At 44.9% G+C, this 17530-nt stretch overlaps 1 pseudogene across 1 annotated transcript in view; it reads left to right on the top strand.

The window, feature by feature from the left end:
* Positions 1–269: 269 nt before the first annotated feature.
* The window catches only part of LOC146811728 (perforin-1-like), a 62523-nt pseudogene continuing 45262 nt past the window's right edge, over positions 270–17530 (top strand). Inside the window, exons 1-2 of the transcript XR_014966773.1 lie at positions 270–371; positions 6523–7079. The product of XR_014966773.1 is annotated as a perforin-1-like (transcript). The remainder of the gene's footprint in view (positions 372–6522; positions 7080–17530) is intronic.

Below are 17530 nucleotides of genomic sequence, written 5' to 3' on the forward strand. Positions count from 1 at the left end.
GAGTGGGATATTTTTCTGCCCCTCAACTTCAGCAAAGGAAGAGGAGGATGGCGTTATTCCCCAGTTTCCTTTGCACTTGCTTTGCACTCGCTTCACCATGTCGAAAGGGCAGACACCATGACAGTTACTGCTGCGCCGGTGTGTGGTTAGTTTGCCCTCCAGCCCTTGGCGGAGTGATATGTGAACCCTGGTCCTTGCCAGACCTTGGGGGCAGGGGGAGAGAAAGGCTGTCTCCCTTGGCTGTTTGAGAGACTGGGGAGAGATGTTCATACGAATTGTGCAGCACAGGGTCTGCTGTTGAGCTGCTTCCTTTTTTCTGATTTTCTTTTGTTTTCCCATGGATGTTTGAGAACATTGGGAGCAAAACCCAAGTAAGAGTTCTTTGTGCATGGACAAAATGCATGTGTAATACGGACCTGTTGCTTGTCGATGTGCGATCTGATGTTCACAATTTAAAATATATATATATACATATTTTGACACTTTGGTGCATAATTAAAACGCCCCTAAAGCCACCGGAGCTTCAAATTTTCCGATGCTCCAGTGGCGTTTGCTCTCTACCCTATATTTACATGGTTGCGTTAAGCCACTTAATGTGCGGCAAAGGGGCGGGCAATAGGTGTTGCTGTGGGCATTTTACCGCAACACCCATTGCTTTTTTACGCTGCCTCATATTTACAAGGATGTAGCAGCGCCAAAAACTAAGGTCAGGTAAAACCCATTCTTAGGATGGTGATACGGGGGAAATTTTTAATTTCTCCTTGTATTTTGCTCTTTCTATGTGTGTTGCATTCTGCAGAACACATAGAAAGAGCAAATCACCTTTAAAGATTGCTTATGGGCAGGAAGGTGCGCCGTATTTCTGTAATCCATTTTGGAGTAACACCGCGCTCCGAAATTTTATTGTAAATGTCCCCCTAACACTAGAAACTCACATTTTGCCTTCTACCTCCAATGGCTGAGTGGATAGCCACCAAATTAAAAAGGCACCATATGATGAAAAGACTGTCGTGCCATACGTTTGTGGGCCATGGACCTATTTTGCCATCAAGGGGCAATGGTAACTTCATAAACAAAGAGACCGAAGGCCAAGTAGCTTGTACATCTCACAGGACCTTGGTCTGAGTATTGATCCAAGTCAGTTGTCAAATGGAAGTAACATTGATATGCAATTGAAATGAGAACACAAACTGGTCAATCGTATTAAAAACGGGATGTAGAAAGTTTCGCGAGCACTGGCAAGGTGTACAGAGGAAATTTACTGTGACTGGATATTTCCTGAAATAGTGAAATCTGTTCGATGTAAGAGGCGGTGCAGGGATAGTTGATTTTTATCTTTCTCATGCAAATGTCGCCCTCCACTTAGAGGATATAGTTTCCCTGTTTTGTCTGGAGTAAAATTAAAATGGAGTTCCTGAATTTCAGGCAAGTTCATATGTCAGTCTAAGCATACGTCTCAGTCAGACGAAGTTGAAAGCAGACCCAAATCAAAGCAAAACCTGGAATTGTTAAACCACTCTCTCACTGGAGACAGTACATGCTACTACAAGGGGAAGTGGTCACCATCGAGGACCTGAGCATTTTCAAAATAGAAGCTTAGACCTATTTGTCTAGCGGATAATGGATGAGAACCCACAACAAATGTGCCTAGCCTCCCAGCCTAAAAACAAAGTACAGTACTGCAAGAACAGAGCCACTGTATGTTCTGCTCCATTCTTATGGCTATCTCAGACAGTACTCAGAGAGGGTAGATAGCAGCAACTAAAAAAAAAGAAAAGAATCTGAGCTTCATCCACTTACCCTTGTTTTCACCTGGACCTCATGTATACAATGATCAAAAAAGGAAGGCCCGCTGAATCCTCAAGTACTCCAAAAGAGACTGTGCTTCGACCATGTAGTTGGCCCTATGTCACTAAAATGGTTTCAAGTTTCTTTATTTTTTGCATAGTTAACTAAAATCATTGCCATATTAACACTTAAAAGGATAAGAATTTAGCCAAACATTCAATATAATTTCATCCACCTTTGCTACCTTTTTAAGCTCTATAATTGTAAAAGGGTAATCTTCAATAAAACCAGTTAAAACCCAGAGGTAGGGAAAGTTCCTTTCAATTTAAAATCAGAATTAATAATAATGGTGTTTATGAATGTCCTTAGTTCGCTGGGTACTATACGATACAGTCACAGATATATTGCTCCAGCCGTGCTTGCCCATTGACCAAAATCGTGTTATATATGCTGTTCAAATGATGTGGACTTCTTGTGAGGTTTCCATTATAGTGCAGATGGTCTGTCCTTGGTGTGGTCAGGCAAAGGCCTCTTCCCGTCTTCAGGACGTCCTGTGGCATCAGAGCATTATGATAGATATTTCACGTTTTCGGTATTTTGGGCATTTTTTGTTCTGACAGCATAAGGAATTTTACAAATCTACAATTCAATTGTATGTTTTCCGGATTTAAACAGGCCAGCACTGCTTGTCTCCTGGTATGGGTGCCTTTCTGCTTAAGAGGTTCTTTTAGGAGCTGTTGCCGTTCTTGGTGCAATTCCTTGCATGAGCAGATTAAATGTAGGATATCTCCTTGCTTGATGTTCCACAGCCTACACATGTCTTGTACTGTTGCCCTCAGCCATGGTGGAAGATGCTGAGCACACAGAGGCAAGTGATTTGTAAGAGTTCAAGGTCATCCAGGCATGAGATTTCTTTGAGAAGCTAGCCTTGTATTCCACCAAGGAAATTTGTTTTATGGACTTCCAGACTAGTTTTTTAAAGGTTAAATTGCCGAGTTGCATGTCCCAAAGTCTCATGAGTTTGGTAGATTCCAGGGCTAGCTGAAGGTAGCTTCTAGCTTGAGAGTGCACAATTGGGTATTGAACTGGAGAGTAGTGCCACTGATGCCGGAGAGTAAGGAATAGTGTTATATCCATGTACCTGACCATGTGCCCCCACAAGGGGGGTATTCCATTGGAGAGCAGTTGCCCTGATTTCTGAGAAAAAAAACCAATACTTGAGCCACGTACTTTGGCCTGAGTCCCTCTAATGAGGTATTCCATTAGAGAGTAGTGGCACTGATTCCTGGGACACACTTTTAGACATGAAGAGGCCAAGGCCTCTCTTGTGATACTCGAATCTCATGGAGTTGACCCTTTCTTGAACACCAAAATGATCACACTTTACAGAGATCTGATAAATACCCTTTTCGGGCAGTAGAAGTACACCTCATGTGACACTGAACATACAGACTACAGTCAGTAGCATCCAGAAGAGTTGGTTCATGAGTATGTGGATTTAAGGCTCAGGTGTATATGTTGTTTTCCCGCATGTGTATATCTGTAAAATCGGTGTAAACTGAGAGATAGTTCTATATTCCGAGTCCTAAGCCAGTTCAAACTGTCTTCACCCATGAGATAGTTTTGTGGACTAACCAAAACTGGCCCTGACAAACAGCTCTGTCGGCCCCCCTGGGGGGGAAGGCCGATCTGGTTGCTAGTCCCGGTTTCGCCCAATTTGGTTACTGAGATAGCGGGCCCCCAGTTATAAAAACGGCCCCCTGGGCCCCAAAACCAGCCCCCAACCTAGTGGCCCACCGGGGAAACGCCCGGTGCCCGCTACGGCCAGTCCGGCCCTGCCTGCAAGGTCCATGCAGCCTGCTGAAAATATCAGTCTCTGTCACTTGAGGGACAGCTAGCTCTGCTATCTAAACCAATGAGATCTACATAAAATGGCTGACAGTCCCGCTGTCTGAGATCTGATCCTTCTTCGAGCCTGGGTAAACACCCATTACAACAAATCTTTTACCACGACTACCATCACCCCGCATACCATCACAACGCAACTATCATTACTCCGCAATGCCATTACAACACATGTCATTACATTTCATATGCTTTTACCACGCATGCTTTTACAACGAAATTCGTTGTAAATGCATGAATGGTAAAAGCGTATGTTTTTTATATGTAAGTATAAGGCAAGTATAGGGTTTTGGTTTTGGGGTATAGGGTATATGTTTGGAGGATCAGGTGTAATTTTAGGGTTAAGGGTATGTTTGGGTTTTGGGGTGCTGGGGTATTTTTAGGGTTCAGGGTGGGTTTGGGTTTTGGAGTAAACAGGGTATTTTTAGGGTTCAGGGTGCACAAGGTAATTTGAGGGTTCAGGGTGGGTTTAGGTTTTGGGGTGCTGTGGTATTTTTAGGGTTCAGGGTGGCTTTAGGTTTTGGGGTGCTGGGGTATTGTTAGGGGTCAGGGTGGGTTAGGGTTTTGCGGGGCAGGAAGGATTTTTAGGGTTCAGGGTGGGTTTGGGTTTTGGGGTGCACAGGGTAAATTTAGGGTATAGGGTGGGTTTAGGTTTTGGGGTACTAGGGTATTTTTAGGCTTTAGAGTGGGTTTGGATTTTGGGGTGCTGGGGCATTTTTAAGGGGCAGGGTGGGTTAGGGTTTTGGGGTGCAGGGGGTATTTTTAGGGGTCAGGGTGGGTTTAGGTTTTGGGGTGCTGGTTTTTTTTAGGGTTCAGGGTGGGTTTAGGTTTTGGGGTGCTGGGGTATTTTTAGGGGTCAGGGTGGGCTTGGGTTTTGGGGTGCAGGGGGTATATTTAGGGGTCAGGTTGGGTTAGGGTTTTGGGTGCAGGGGTATTTTTAGGGTTCAGGGTTTGTTTGGGTTTTGGGGTGCAGGGGTATTTTTAGGGGTCAGTGTAGGTTAGGGTTTTGGGGTGCAGGGTATATGTTTTGGGGTTCAGGGGTAATTTTAGGGTTAAGGGTATGTTTGGGTTTGGGGGTGCAGGGTATATGTTTTGGGGTTCAGGGGTAATTTTAGGGTTAAGGGTATGTGTGGGTTTAGGGGTGCTGGGGTATTTTTAGGGTTCAGGGTGGGTTTGGGTTTTGGGGTAAACAGGGTATTTTCAGGATTCAGGGTGGGTTAGGGTTTTTGGGTGCGCAGGGTAATTTGAGGGTTAAGGGTGGGTTTAGGTTTTGGGGTGCTGGGGTATTTTTAGGGTTCAGGGTGGCTTTGGGTTTTGGGGTGCAGGGGGGATTTTTAGGGTTCAGGGTGGGTTTTGGTTTTGGGGTGCACAGGGTAATTTTAGGGTATAGGGTAGGTTTAGGTTTTGGGGTACTAGTTTTTTTTAGGCTTCTGGGTGGGTTTTGGGATGCTGGGATATTTTTAGGGGTCAGGGCGGGTTAGTGCTTTGGGGTGCAGGGGGTATTTCTAGGGTTCAGGGTGGGTTTAGGTTTTGGGGTGCTGGGGTATTTAGGTTTTGGGGTACTGGGGCATTTTTAGGGTTTAGGGTGGGTTTGGGTTGTGGGGTGCAGGGGGTATTTTTAGGGTTCAGGGTGGGTTTAGGGTTTGGGGTGCTGGGGTATTTTTAGGGTTCAGGGTGGGTTTAGGTTTTAGGGTGCTGGGGTATTTTTTAGGGGTTAGGGTGGGTTTGGGTTTTAGGTGCAGGGGGTATTTTTAGGATTACGGGTGGGTTTGGGTTTTGGGGTGCACAGGGTAATTTTAGGGCACAGGGTGGGTTTAGGTTTTGGGGTGCAGGGGTATTTTAAGGGTTCAGGGATTGTTTGGGTTTTGGGGAGCAGGGTTATTTTTAGGGGTCAGGGAGGACTAGGGTGTAGGGGTGTAGGGGTATTTTTAGGGATCAGGGTGGGTTTGGGTTTTGGGGTGCACAGGGTAATTTTAGAGTACAGAGTGGTTTTGGGGTGCCAAGGGTAATTTAAGATTTTAGTGGGTATGGTATTGGTGTGGTATGGGTAATTTAACAATTTTGGGGTAGTTTAGTCATTGGGATACAAATGGACATTTATGGGTTTTAGGGGGTATTTTAAAATAATTATATATATATATATTTTAAATATGTATATAAATAAATTATATATATATATTTATAAATATATAAAACATATATACATACATATATATATATATATATATATATATATAAAACAATATATATATATATTTAGCTTAACCACTTTTACAGAGTGTATGCCTTCACCATGCATGCCTTTGCATTGTAATGGCATGCGTGGTAAAGGCATATGCGGAGTGAATGTTTGCGGGGTGATTGTATCGCGTTGTAACATCACTTGCGTTCTAAAAAATGCGGGGTGATGGTATGCGGGATTATAACTTGTGGGAAAATTACATATATTCGATGAGGACTATCCACTAATTCATGCAGATATTAATGACGTAGACCTTAGGGAGAAATGCTATGTCCCGAGTGGTAAAGATCTTATAGATGCATTACTCGGCGAGATGAGCCATCCCTCAGGATTCACAGATCTTTTGTGCTCAGTGCTTAATCAGGCAAGCACCCCCTCAAGTTAACCAATTGTATTACAGAGAGTAGGACCACTCTTTAGTTACAAAGGACCTGGCAACGGGTGTGCCTTACAAGAAAAAACACTTTCCCTCACCTTCACAGTTTTGTGTTTATGAAGTTTTAATGGGAGATCTGTCCTGTGGCTTATTTTGAGACTAAGTACAGACTACATAGGCAATTCTCACTGTCTTTGTTCTTATATTATAGGTGGAAGCCATGATGTTTTTCAGAGGGATCTTCCTTCCCTGGGCTTGCAGCCTCATTCCTGTTCTTCTCCTCCCACCGGTCCACACCCACTGCAGCACAGGCACTGCAGCACAGTGCAATATCGCAAGTTTCATTCCGGGCCACAATTTGGGCGGAGAAGGCTTTGATGTCATAACGTTGCAGAGGAAAGGTGCATATGTCATCGATATGGAGAGTTATCTGACGACAAATGAAACTTGCACCCTCTGCAAGAACTCACAACTCACAAACCAACTGCAGAAAGTGCCACTGAATGTCTAGGACTGGCGCGTGGATCTCAGGTGCTCCTTCTCAGTCACCAGCACAGTCCATGAGTCCAGCCTACCATTTGCCAACTCCACCAGCCGCAAAATTAAGAATGACTGGCGCATCGGACTGGATGTCATGCCCTTGCCTGGGATTTCTGTTGGTATGGTGACAGCAGGGTCTCACTCAAAGCTTTCAGAGTTTGGGATGGAACATGATGAAAAGGACAAGTACAGTTACTCCACCCAAGAAGCATCCTGTAATGTGTACAGGTGAATTTCCTATGTAGAACCATGTTTTTTAACCAAACCTGCAACCAGAGAGTTGGATTATTTTTTTCCTTCAGTGCATCTTCAACCTTCCCTCCCCTAACAGATCACCCAAACCTATTCCCAAATCAATTGCACCTACCTTAACTTAAATGTCAACTCTCTGACACCCCCTTCTTCTGCCCCCTCTATTCTTTTTGCCCCCCCCAAAATGCAATGAACCTCTTTCTTGTTGTCAAACATCCTGTCGAACTGCCATCCAGAAAAACCCTTAAAGAGCAGTTTTCTGTCCCCCTTCCTAATGTCTTTACTAAAGTTACCACATTTTTACACTTCCATCTTTACCCAGACCTTTTCCCATCTGCATCAAATACAAGCCCATCCATACCCATTGGGGACAAATGGACATCATCGTTCAAGAAAAACTCATGCTCCTCTTATCTCAAGGCTGGATGTGTACGCTGTCTATCCCTTCATCCCTGCAAGACATCCCCATTTATCTGCTAACCTTCTTTTTCCCTTTATAGACAGTTGTGGGCTATTCTGACCCCCCTTCCATTTTCTTCAGGGTATCAGCTCTGTCCATAGTATGAAGGTGCCTGCCCAATGCTGATTAACTTTAGCCAAATCCCCAATCACCAAGTCATTTTAACCTAAGGGAACAACTAGTACTTCCGTGCAGCCTTCTCTCCCCAACAACTTATATAACATGGGCAACAAGTCTTTTCATTTCCCGCACCGCCTTCCACTCATGACCGTCTCTTCGAAGCCCAGCTGGTTCTCATGTCTCCTTATTGGTACATGTTTCCCTGCCCACTTGCAGTGGCGTAACGAAACTTGAGGGGGCTCCCCTGCAAAGTTCATGGAGGGGCCCTCCTCCGGACCTCTTCAGGAGCAGTCAGGCCAGGGTACTGTGCTGAGGGGGCCCCCATTGGAGCACGGGGTCCTCCGCACTGCGGGGCCTTTGTTACGCCACTGCCCACTTGGTGAATGAATGCCCACATACCCATAGCATCATAACGCTCCTATTGGAGCTAGGTCAGAACCTAAAACAAACAAAAAGAGTTTGATCCTTCCTTTCAGCAATCCCCAGCCCCTTCCTGCAAGTATTACCTGTAACCGATTGTAGGCAGCTGGCTCTGTATATAATATACCAAAGTAAGATATAGTGGGCACAGAGTCCAAGTGGATCCCCAAAGGTAGGCAAAGGTAAAAGTAGATAATACCTTATTCTCTATTTGTGGTAGTGTGGGTGAGCAGTAAAGCTTTATCAGACAGTAGTGCTAAGCATTTATTGTACACACTCAAAGTCTGAACCTTGACAAATTTGCTTGTATAAAAAAAATAATCTTTAGTTGTATTTTTATTTTCTAGAACCTCAGGCCTGGAACAGGTAAGTATAATAATGCTTTGCAAGATTTGTTGCAGTGAAATACAGCTTGAATGCAGTTGAATGCAATTGGATTGGTTACATGTAAATCATTTGTCTATAAAACAGTTTGAATTACTTGTCAGTTACTTTTCTTACACAGGGAGGTATCTCTAGACCCCACACTGGTACATTTCCTAAGAGAAAGGAAAGAAGGTAATACGTTTTGCAATATAATTACAGTTTTGCAATATTACTCACAACCAGAAACGAGGTTACGTGTCTCGGAGTAAGATTCGATCAGATGGGCACTCGAGCAAAGCACCAGCAGCGGCATAAGGGTGACATGGTGCTTCGTGCAGGGACCATACGTTTGCCAACGGGCTAAGTAAGGTCATGGGTTTGGGAACTCCTGACAAGCAGGTCACCAGGTTAATTGAATAAAAAACTCCTGGGGTCGAGGTTAGCACTATAGGGCCCAATGGCCAAGACAAGAAGTACACTGCCAGCAGCACAGAGGAGGCCGGGTGTAGGATGCTGTTATCTGGATTCCCCAGGTTTCTCAGTGGAGACTGTCGGTCTTGGTCGATGCTGCAGATTCAGTTGAGGATTCTGAGGAGTCAGTCAGCGACTGATTAGGCGAATGGGGTCTTTGGGAGTTGACGTCTGGTCACTGCAGCGTTCGCGGACAGTGTTGGTCAGCTTAGTCTTTCTGAACCGCTTTGGTTAGAGAGGAGGTCGAGGTGTCGTCTTCAGTTGAGGTCGGAGGGTACCTCCCAGACAAGGGCTGCAGGCTCTGGTTAGAAGCTTGTGGATGTTCAGGGTTCACTGGTATCCAGGTTAGGATTGCCTGGGGTACCTCCTTAGGGTATTGGACCACTAGGGCTCGGGGAGCTGGGACCTATGTGGTTGGGACTCACGGAGTTGGCCGGAGTCAGAGTCGGTTGGTTATGAGCAAGTCCGGTGCTGACGTGAGACAAAAGTCTTTGTGGTTGCTCAGACAGAGCAGGTTCTCTGTTTCACTGAGGGCTGCTGGTTGCAGGACACACCGAGATTTTGCTGGAGGTGTCTGAGGTCAGGGCAGGCCAGTAGGGCTGGGTCCAAGTCAGTTGGTGTCCTCCTCTTCCTCTATCAGTGCGGTTCGGTCCTTCATCTTCTTGTGTCTTCTTGTTGGCTCTGGTCTGAGGAGGCAAGGTTCAGGGTTGCCCTAAATACTAAATTTAGGTATATTACAGGCAGGTACAGGTCGGGACCAATGGGTCCCTTCCTTGGGATGGGTATACCCCCCATTATGCCACCCTCCGGTGGGAGGGGGCATAGGCCGCACTCTGGTTGGTTGGCTCCCCCATCTGCAAGATGGTGGGGACTGAGAGTTGTGCTTCACCTCGCATCCCCCACCTGAGGGGTGGGGTTGGTAAAGGTGAGCACACATCTCCTCCTAACTTAGTTTTCCCGCTGATTCCCCCCCCCCCAAAGTGGGGGTCATAACTGGTGGGAGCCAGTTACTGGGAGCAACAAATGGCTGGGGTAGCTCACAAAGGACCCTGCTCATCCTGGGAGAGGAGGCTTGGCACCTCAACGCAAGATGTGCTTTGTTTCAGAACCCCAGGAGCAGCAGGTTCTCAAACCAGGGGTCACGAAACATGGCTGGTGGTGGCAACTGGCAAGCAGCCACTCATGCAGGACACCAGAGTTTGGTCGATTTTCAGGGGGCGCCTGTAAGATGCCCTCTGAGTGCATTTTTCATTAAATCCCACACTGGCATCAGTGTGGGTTTAATGTGCTGCGAAGCTTGATACCAAACTTCCCAGTTTTCAGTAAAGCCATTATGGTGCTGTGGAGTTCGTAATGACAAACTCCCAGCACCATATACTCTTTATGTCATTACTGCAGCTACAATGTCTAAGAATTGACTTAGACACTGTAAGGGTACAGGGCACATGCACCTGTACCCTCACCACTAGTATAGTGCACCCAGCTAGAGGGGTGGCTTACCTATGCCAGGGCAGTGGGTTGTGGGCATGGCATGCAGGGGTGTGTGCCATGTCGACTCTTTACTTTGTTCTGCACCAAAACAAGCATCCTGCAATTGCAATGTGTGTGTGTAAAGGTACAGGGCCTCTAAGGGTGGCACAATAAGTGTTGGATCCCTTACAGGTGTTCCCTGGTCAGTGCCCTTGGTACCTATAGTACTTTTTACAAGGGACTTACATGTGGCCAGAGAGATGACAATTGGGTTTTGCGACATACAGTTTAGGGAAATAACATAGGCCCTGGGTAACTGGTTGGCAGGAACCCAGGGCACACTCAATCAAAGTACATCAACATTAGACAAAAAGTGGGGGGTAACCATGCAAAAATGGGCACTTTCCTACACCGATAGATGACCATCTGCCTAGACTATTAATGTTGTCATCTGACCAACCGCGCATCCCTGCCTCAGTTGCCACCCCTATTCTGAATGAATGCTTCCAATATTCCTGTCCCAGCAAACCCATCTCCACCACTGTTCTCCTTAGTACTGTCAGCAATTGATAATTTGTCACCCTTGACCCATCCTTGTATCTGCACATATCCTCCCCATGCCCTCTTGCCTCCCCCAACAAGCGTTTCACCCAAGACACTGGAACAAAATGGGAAACTGGATAAGCCTTCAGATAAACTGGTCTTCCCTATGCTCTCTGATTTGTCTTTGATTTCCACAGCTGCATCAACACCCCTTCAGACATAAACTTCACGTCCTCGTCCTGACTTCTCTTTCCCAACATCTCGGAAACCCGAAAATCTTCAAAGAACATCCAAGGTATAAGAGCTGAAAACAACAAACTCTTGCCTTTCCTTATGCACACCTTTAGCAGTGCAACCATCAACCTACGAATCATCATCCAAGTCCAAGGTCTCTGGACTCTTCCCTCATTTCCCAACTCCCTAATCCACCCTTGCAGTATCCTAGACCTGAATGTGTGCACCAACTGCACACATTCTCAGAGCAACTTACTAAAGCCTAATAAGCAGAGACACTACAGCATCTGCGTCATCTCCTTGTCCACTCCCATGGCAAGCAAACTGAATCTTCTTCACTGCGAACGATACAAAGTATCCAAACTTTTATTGTCAATTTCTGGGACGTGTCTCGCTCTGAAAATAATGTTATGCTTTAATCAGCCTAACCCAAACACACAAAGGAATTGCAAGGCTTTCAAATCCCATGCCAGTTGCCTGTTTACCATGTTGTTCATAGACATATTGCCGACATTGAAAAGCACTTTCTTGTTCACAAACCTCTCACACCAGAAAGCCAGTGCTGCAACTAATGGAAAGAACTTCAAAAATGCAATTCTTCTACTTCCTGCTTTTCACACCTCTTGCCACTGCTCAGCACACCACTCCCCCTGCCAAAGAAGTCCAAAACCAGCTCTTCCTGCTGCATCCAAAATTATGTATATGTTGCACTCTGATTCTTTGGCCAGCCCTTGCAGTGCTATCCTATTAAAAAGCTTCAAAACGTACAACACACTCTCAAATCTGCCCTGACTCCTGCCGACTGATGCACCCTTTGATAAGGGAGGGACAACCCAAATAGTGAAAGCTCAAATCACCTGTCAAGTGTTCTGTCTGCTCTCATCACTCTGCATGCAAAATTTCAATGCCATTGCAAGACCTGAACTTCCAGTACCTGCACCTTCTCTTTAGACAATATGCTTTCCAGGATTACCAGCATCGCTTCCTTCTTATCCTCCATCAGCCTCGTCTCACTTCTCACTGAATCAATAGCAATCCCATTCCTCTGCTCCCTCTCCCACTGCCATGTCCACCTGTTCTCCCTCCTCCAACTCATCCTCATCATAATCAAGTGCAGACAACTCCCCAATGCCTCCCATACTTAGCATTCCCCCACTCGTTCCCGCAGTTCACCATCAACCACGTCACCATGATACATTTGTAGGCCTTTCGCTGTCTGCTTGATTATGAATGACCACTCTAGACCTTCTCGATTGTTCTGCTGGGTGGTCCATCACTGCCCTGGGGCAGCCGCTGCTGACTGTCCCCTCTCTTCACCTGTGGGTAGTAGAGCCGCACCAAGCTCTCCAGGATAGCTGCTGTCCTGCTCTTCAGTTCATGATGTGTGCCAGTGATGCCTGTGGGGTCTAAACGGTCACAAAATCCACATAATTCCTGTCTCCTCCTTCTCTGAAACCAACACTGCATGTGCCTTTTCTGCTTTCTACCTCACCTCTGTCTTGGGGTCCTTCCAACCTCTTTCTGCCATTCCCCCACTGTTGCCCCAGTCTCACCTCCAAACCCTTCTCCCCCCAGCAGGCTGGGAGCTGCACCCTTAGAGTGTGCAGATCCTTTTCCCATCTCCAAAACTTTTAATCCCATGGGGGCACTCCTCTGTATATGACCAGCATCCAAACTGAAGGCCTCCACTGAAGACCTTCTTCTTCCCTGAGTCTCCACTCCAACTGTGCTGTTAAGAGGTTTGATACTCTGCCCTTCAGAGAATCGGCTAATAAGAAGCAGAGTCCTACTTACCTTTCTACCTTGCTGTAGTCCAACCCCGTCGCTGATGTCACTCTCCTCTGTGCGACTCATACCGTCTTGCCGCCGTGACTGCTCGCCCTTCCCCAACCTCTCACAATCTTTTGGACCTAGTTCTCATTTTCTCCAACCAGGGCCGCTGTGGACCTATATGTCAAACTTTAATTGATTTTAATCACTAAACGAATTTGTTGTTTCACATCATACCACAATTCGTTAATTCAATTGTGCTTCATGGATATGTACATAAACAAATCAATTTTGCCTGTTGCATTTTAAACATAAATTGGAATCCTGAGGAGTATGCTTGAACTTACATGTCAAGGTTCAGTGCAATCACCAGTTACTTTTTCTGCATGTATATTATTTTGATTTCAGAAAAACCTTAATTTCTTCAAAGCTGGTAATCATTTATTCTTTCATTCATTCATTTCATTCATACATTATTGTCTTCATTTTTTTCAATAAACCATAATGATAAAAATAATGTATAGCTAAACAAATACATATATAAAAGTATAAAATACTAATTAGATGACATAATAAAAAGGTAAAAACTTACATTACAAGCCCTCTTGAGGACACTAGGAATTGCAAAAGAAGTGTATTCACATGGTAACATTTGGAAATAAATCTAAGCTGGTTTCGCTTGTCAAAAATTCAAATCCTTTAACACGGGTAATAGAGAATGTTTATATAGATGAGTAGAACATTACAAAACATAATAAACTGCAAACTTGATTGTAGAGAAACCAAATCGAGAACGACTCTGAGGCCCTCCATTCTCTGCACTGATCCAGACAAAAAAGTGAGCTATGGTACATTCCCCTTATCTTATTCCATATAACAATAACAGTTTACTTGTATTTGTGTCGGAGAATGTTGACACTATTATCAGAGTGTCTTTTATTTTCTCTCTCTTTTTTTACTACAAAATATTTTTTGTGCTTCTTGCCCCTCACTGTCCTTTAGCCCTTACAATTAGTGCCCGTCACTGTGCAAATTCCCTGGCCAATTTCTGCACTCTAGTGAGTAAAGCCATCCCTCCCACTCATAGTAAGCCTGCCCCTCCTGTCCCTACCGCCCCCCCCCCAAAAAAAAAGGTTTTGGGGAAAAATAAATGAAGCATTTAACAGTACAAACAGTAATTAAATAGGCAGAATAAAATCGATAAATGTTGCATCTGTGTAAACGCTTTTATGGACGTTTGCTGCAACTCCGAATAAAGGCATCTATGACTATGATAAATGTTACATGCAGGCATGCATGAAATAATTGAATGATTGGTGGTTTCAGAATATATTCAACCCTCCTCACTCGATTGTGGTGGCTCCCACTTCAAGAAAACTTTGGAATAAACAAAGTGGTGCATTTATTGCATTTATTTCCCCAGAAATGGCTTAAAAGAAGCAGGTTTTAGAGGTTCAAATAATAATCAAGGAATGCCTATTTAAACAGCCTCCAACCATTAATATACAAACCACTGGCAAAGCCAATGGGTGTGGTGTTGGTTGCCAGCCTTTTGGCTTTGTCAATGCTTGTTTTGATTTGTCATGTTTTTGTGAAACGTTATTGTTGGAGGAGCTGTGGGTTCTAACAAATTTTAAAAAAATGAGCGAAAAGCAAAAATATTTTTTGGTCTCAAAAAGGACCATTTGATATAGGAGACCAGGACACTGACAGACACTACTTTGTATGTAATTCTAATAATCTACATTTGTAAAGTGCGAACAATTACCCGTAAGGGTCTCTAGGCGCTGAGGGCCGTTGGGAAGATTAAGCAAGCTATTGCCCAGAGTCACATGGTGCGGGGCTAATCTTCCGCCGCCGAACGAACCGTGATCCCCAGATTCTGGAGGCAGTCACCCTGGCCGTGGGGCCACACCTCTTCCCTATGTGGATGTAGTCCTTGTGAAAGAGCAATGTGCCATCACGGTGAAGCTAGCCAAGGGGTGAATTGGGCTGGCCTATTTTCCACCTGCAGTATTCCATAGTGAGGAGAATAAAAATGTGAATGACACAACAAGAGACCAATGGATGTAGAGTGCTATCTGAAAGCCCCCATAAGTATACTATTTGCAATTTTACCCAAATCAAAAAGTCTTGGCTAATGCTAGACTTAAAAAGAACCATCTCTCCTGACTTCTACCTTCAACTTCCTTTCATTTTCTCATCATTCACCTTCTAAGTAGAGTATCAGTCATATGGCATGACCGATCATCTACTTGGAAGTGGGGAGAAGTGAACATTTGAAAATTACGCAGCTGTCACAATTGTAAACCTTTGAAGGCAGACTTATCGCTCAATTTAGACAGATCCGCCATACTCAGAAGAACAGACTGATTATGCCACTTGTTCAGGCCCAGGCCTCAGATTTCAGTTTTATGTAGACATGATGCATCACTGAAAAACGTATCAATATGGATCATGCAAAACTTTCACATGCAAGTACACAAGAGCCAGAAAAGCAGCAAGAAAATCATGCCATACCATCAGTAATACTTATCCCCAAAACAACAGGTACTCAAATATCAGCTTGCCACTTTTGCAAATACATAAAATCTTTCCCAAAATATTAGGTTGTCACCTTGATTAAATATACTCATCTTTTCACCAGCCCAAACATCAGCTGCTTATTGGCTATAATTACACTTGTTGGCCACCAATATTGTTCATTTTTAGTAAATCAATATACACCATTAACTTCAGCATGTAGGTATCCCTATCATATGCACATCATTTCCATCAAGTTTTAAGGCTCCCAATCACATGGCAGTCATTGCCATCATGTACCCAGCTAGTCCCCATGTGACCATTAATGCCATAAGGTGGCCCAAGTGTGCACTCGAAATGTGGACAGTGGACCAAAAGCAACATATGCAGCACCCGTGGCCCAAGTATGCCTCTCATGTCAATGAATGACACGATACACCTGTTTATCCCCTATATGCCTGCCAATTCTATAATATTCCCTGGTGTCCCCCATGTACCAGTCAATACTATGATGTGTCCTAGGCACCACCTTATGACAATGACTTGATGTGCCATGTGGGAGTTTTCTATTTTTTTGCTGCCCATGTTCACCATGAATGACATGATACACCTGTTTATCCCCTATATGCCTGCCAATTCTATAATATTCCCTGGTGTCCCCCATGTACCAGTCAATACTATGATGTGTCCTAGGCACCACCTTATGACAATGACTTGATGTGCCATGTGGGAGTTTTCTATTTTTTTGCTGCCCATGTTCACCATGAATGACATGATACACCTGTTTATCCCCTATATGCCTGCCAATTCTATAATATTCCCTGGTGTCCCCCATGTACCAGTCAATACTATGATGTGTCCTAGGCACCACCTTATGACAATGACTTGATGTGCCCTGTGGGAGTTTTCTATTTTTTTGCTGCCCATGTTCACCATGAATGACATGATACACCTGTTTATCCCCTATATGCCTGCCAATTCTATAATATTCCCTGGTGTCCCCCATGTACCAGTCAATACTATGATGTGTCCTAGGCACCACCTTATGACAATGACTTGATGTGCCATGTGGGAGTTTTCTATTTTTTTGCTGCCCATGTTCACCATGAATGACATGATACACCTGTTTATCCCCTATATGCCTGCCAATTCTATAATATTCCCTGGTGTCCCCCATGTACCAGTCAATACTATGATGTGTCCTAGGCACCACCTTATGACAATGACTTGATGTGCCCTGTGGGAGTTTTCTATTTTTTTGCTGCCCATGTTCACCATGAATGACATGATACACCTGTTTATCCCCTATATGCCTGCCAATTCTATAATATTCCCTGGTGTCCCCCATGTACCAGTCAATACTATGATGTGTCCTAGGCACCACCTTATGACAATGACTTGATGTGCCCTGTGGGAGTTTTCTATTTTTTTGCTGCCCATGTTCACCACGCCTTTCATGTCAGACATCGGCAGAAACATGAGTACCGGTTTCGCTGCAGGTGCGTAACAAAAGCCCCCGCAGGCCCCGCGATGCGTAGGGGCGCCCAGGCTTCCCTACACTTGAAGGGGCCCCCTCGGCCCCACACTGAAGTGAGTGCTGAAGCACAGGGCCAACAGGCCTGAGCAATGCACATCAGTACATGTTTCGCTTCAGCCTTTCTTCCGGAAGGTAGCAGTTATTCTGAAGATCTCGCACACAAAAAGGAAACAGTTGCAATTCATAGCTTGTGTTTCTTGCTTGTATACAGAGGCCTGGAAGGAAAGGCACCCCAGGATTTATCTGTGAACCTGAGCTCTGGGGTGCAGAAAGAAACAGTCGACAGAGCAGGGAAGGAGAAGGTCAAAAGGAAGTTCAAAGGAAGAAGCAATGCTAAGACAGAACTCTGTGAGTGAATGTGTGTACATGCAAAGGGGCTTAACACCCCCACCTCTATGGTGCAGGAGGCCCCAGGGACCCCTCACTCATGCACCTTGCTTGTCCTGATATTATGCAGCAGACAGCAACTTACTCTGTTCTTTGTTCAGAGACAGTGCGATAATTTGACACTGC

Source organism: Triturus cristatus, chromosome 7, assembly GCF_964204655.1.
Source record: "Triturus cristatus chromosome 7, aTriCri1.1, whole genome shotgun sequence".
NCBI classification, from domain to species: Eukaryota; Metazoa; Chordata; class Amphibia; order Caudata; family Salamandridae; genus Triturus; species Triturus cristatus.